This window comes from Neodiprion pinetum, chromosome 1 (assembly GCF_021155775.2).
Source record: "Neodiprion pinetum isolate iyNeoPine1 chromosome 1, iyNeoPine1.2, whole genome shotgun sequence".
NCBI lineage: Eukaryota > Metazoa > Arthropoda > Insecta > Hymenoptera > Diprionidae > Neodiprion > Neodiprion pinetum.
In genome coordinates, this window is record NC_060232.1 from 3,481,148 (window position 1) to 3,485,157 (window position 4,010).

At 44.3% G+C, this 4,010-nt stretch overlaps 1 long non-coding RNA gene across 1 annotated transcript; it reads left to right on the forward strand.

Annotated features, from left to right (window-relative positions):
- The first annotated feature begins 1,353 nt into the window (after positions 1-1,353).
- On the forward strand, positions 1,354-3,504 carry LOC124219442 (uncharacterized). The gene is made up of 3 exons (XR_006883390.2): positions 1,354-1,563; positions 2,416-2,677; positions 3,424-3,504. It is a non-coding gene; the product is annotated as an uncharacterized lncRNA (long non-coding RNA).
- Positions 3,505-4,010: the final 506 nt, after the last annotated feature.

Sequence of the window (4,010 nt, forward strand, 5' to 3'; positions counted from 1 at the left end):
CAGAAAATAATGAGGAAAAATAAAAAAAAATTGGACTGGTTGCGTCAAATTTTGCACTCTTGTTTTATTCAAACTAGTCGAAACAATTTTTTTTTTCAACTGTTCTGTAGTTTTATATTCGTGTAATTTTAGTCACCAAAAGAGCAACTTGTATTTTTTTTTTAATGACTGATCAGTGCATCGTAAGTAATTAAAGATCGACAAAGTAAGAAGCAAATTGGGATCAAGGGGGATGAAATAATAAGATTAGGTGTAGTTTTATCTTGAAACAAATGTAAAAAAATAGCTCGCGTGCATTGATCACAACATTGAGCTTGATCAAACGCCGATCGTCCGTCTAAGATTTTTTAAATTTCTTTCTCATCCCTGGAATGATTTTTGACAATTCGTATAAGCCGCGATTTTCCACCCCCGTGAATCGTGACGTCGTTATACCACAGTAACGATTTCCCATCGGTCTGTCACTCGCTTCAAGTTAGCGCCGGATCCTCGGAGTCTCGTCAAAATTTCAACCCAGAGCGTGTAAAAAAGTTTCACGTTTTTTCCGACAGTTTTGAAGTCCGAGAGTTTCGCCAACCTCGCAAAATCGTTCGACGTCGCACATCCATCACCGAGGAATAATAATGTAAAATAGTTCACTGATCAAGTCGCACGCACTCGCGAATCGTCGTTGCGAATGTTTCGCACGTTTACCGTAAAACTCGGTGGACGGAAATTAGATCTGAAAACACTTGAAACTGGACGGCGATTTTCTTCCTCAACGCGGTGGGCGCGACTGCCTGGCTGGCAGGCCACAGCACAACTAACGCGGGAATCCTGCAATAAAGGGGATCATTTTGAATCCGTGTCAAGTGTACGAAATTTATAGCTTCCCCTCTCTTTCCCCGTACTCCTGAGGGCCTTTCCAAAGTTCCACCCCCCCCCAGATCCTGCAACCCACCCCTCTTCTCGCCCTGCAGAATGGGGCGCCGCTAACACCCGACGATTAATTCCTCATCCGGTTATGCTGGACTCGCAAAAATCCCGTCCGATGTTATCCCGTTGCAATGATGCAACGCGAAGAGAGCAGCAAAACTAGCCGAGAAGATCCGTCGTTACGCATTTGTAACATACCTACTTTCAATATCCCGAATTTTTATAACACGTCATTTGTTCACTTTGACTTATTCCTTATTTTTACCTGAGTTTAAAATCCGGAGGTTTCAGCTTCTCCAACCTTCTTCGCCAAATACAGCGTAGTCCGGAGAACTCCAGGTGATGCTGCCGGTCCGCTGTTCGACCGGGTTCTGTCGCTGGTCCGTACCGAGGGGTAGAGCACCAGGGGAAAGTGATTTATGACTTCGGAGAGCCCAGGTATAGCCGGCTCTCTCATTCACAGCAACTGGTGTATCCGATCCCCGAATACCGGGGTGCGACTTCTCGCGTTCGTCTACCAGTTGGCGCATTTACGCCTCTCGCTGCAGACCGCAGACTCAAACGCACTTTTTGATCGCCTACCGGATCGCCGAGGACAACGATTTAGTGCCGAACAACCTTTCTCGGAATGGAGCATACAGTGGATTGGTGATTATAAATGTTTCATTCGCATTACAATATCGACCATTTACGAAATTCGATTCGAAAAGTTTTTGTATCAGCTTTGTACAGTTGGTAATTATAATTGTATTATGGAATTGAAAAGATGTATGAAACTCTGATGTGAAAGTTTGAATGATTCTTAATGGCAGGACTTGGAGATTCGTAAGATTATATTACCAACCGAGATCATTATTTTGAAAGTCTTGCTACCAACTAGTACTAAAGAAAAACTTATATTCTACTAATATATCCATGCCATATGCGGCACGTATTACGTCCGATGCAGTCGTCAGGCTTGCAGCTCACATCGCTGTGAAAGTTTTCGAATAACGGAACCAGGTTGTGCATATGCGTGTCAAATCGTCCAGCGGAAGGGCGAGGAGATCGCATGTGGCAGAATTACGGTTAAAAAACGTGTTCCAAAAACACGTCCAAGGAAAAAATGAAGGTAGATGAAAGGGAAAGCCGAATGGGACAAGCAAAATTCAAAATCTCGTGTAAAATCGTTGAAAACAATTTTTTACTGATCTAACTGATTTCCCAAGACTGATCGGGTTGGTAAAACGGGGCTGCTGTTATCGCTTCGTCGATTTCGACGCGTCGCGAGCCGGGATATCTGGTTCGGATATGCAGACCGTTCTCCTTCGTAGGTAACGGAGGATGATCCTGCGGCAGAGTTTCAAGGAACCTAACGTGAACCGACGGGGACAGAAAGAGCGAGCAGAATCCGTTCCTCGCGTTGACGGAAGCGCATATAATCTTATCGCGGGCGAGATGAAATCTTTTGCAAATCAGTTTTTAAGCACCAATAATTTACACCACTTTTCTCGATTTCAGCCCTCCTTGCCAATATCGCAGTCAGAAATTTCGCGACGCGTCAAAGTTACGGTCGAGGACCAGGAAGGAAGCGAGTATAATGAAGAAACGCGGTAAAGGGGGAAGACACGGAAGAGGAAAAGGGACCGGGCACCACTAGCCACCCCCGAGGATCATCAATCACCGGGACCGAGACAATCCGAGACAATCGATGTGCGCGCCCGACCAACGAACAGCTGTCGCCTCGCCGGTTCGACCGATTCCACGTCGTCCACGTTTCGGGGTGGGTATACACCATCCCCCGATTGTAAACATGTGCCAAAAATTGGAAAACGGCAACAAAAAAGAAGAAAAATACAAAAAACTGGAAATTAGGAACGGTAAACGCTTAAGCTTTGCCGATTTTCATGAGCATGAGAATTTCAGGGTAATTTTTTGAAAAAATTTCAACGATTTTGAGCTTTTCCTACGACTTTTTCTCCGACACCTTGAGGAGTGTGCACGTCGACGGGCAGGAGGAGATGCGTTTGTATCGAGGCATCGCGTCTCGTCGCATCGCATCGCATCGTATCATATCATATCGTATCATATCATATGTCGCATCGCGCGGCGACGGCAGCGGGGGAAAAATATGGTGGTAGGGTAAAGGCGGGAGGGTGGAGGGGGGGAAGATCCCGTATATTGCCCGCTACGTTTCATAAATAACTTTCATATTGCGAAAAAATACAATTTCAATATTACGTACGATGGGCATGCCAATATTGCATAGACGGCGTGATAGATAGACGCGGCGTTATTGTCCTTTATAAAAACATAACCATTTGTTTTAGAAATTCATATTTTATACCTCGATGTGTGTGCGCGCATGCGTGCGCGTGTGTTTGCGAATCCATATGTTGCATGGATTTTTTTCAATTTCTTTACATCAATATTCTTCCCGGGCAAAGTGTTTCGTGAAAATATCCTCACGAAAATTCGATCAAATTTTCGTTGGTGCGAATTTTAAAAAACTGATTTTTTACTTCACAGAGTGCCTGGTGGATAATTCATCGAAATTTCTGGGAGCGAGATGTATTTTTATTTTTTTTTGAAGACAGAAAAAAAAAAAAAATAAAGAAAAAATGAAGAGTCAGTTTTCTGCAATGCGGGAGAAAAAGGAAGACGGAAAGCGTTTTGACTGTGAAACGAGGAAACGGAGACGTGCAGCGACAGAAATTAAGATATGGCTTCGCTCTCCGTCCGGAATTATATTAATAATCGCGGAGGGCGTTATCTCCTTTCTTCGACGCAACTATGGCCGCGTCCCACGTTGCTTAATTAAATTTCTCAGGATTTTATATTACACCTGTGACGGTTCACGGATGCGGGAATATTGTGCGAAAGTCGAGTGAAACGATCCCGTATATTAAACGTGATTTAAAATAGCAAGTGGTAGAAGATATTTGGCGAGGATTGAAGCTCAAAGCTGCAGACCGAGATTCAAACTGAGAAGACTTTTGGGACTGCACGGGATCGCACCAAGTGTCGATAAGTTCGGGATCGCTGACGTGGAGTCGGTAACTGAGGCCAGTTACGTTACCAACTGCTAAAATTATTCTTCTCGTCGTCACTGAACC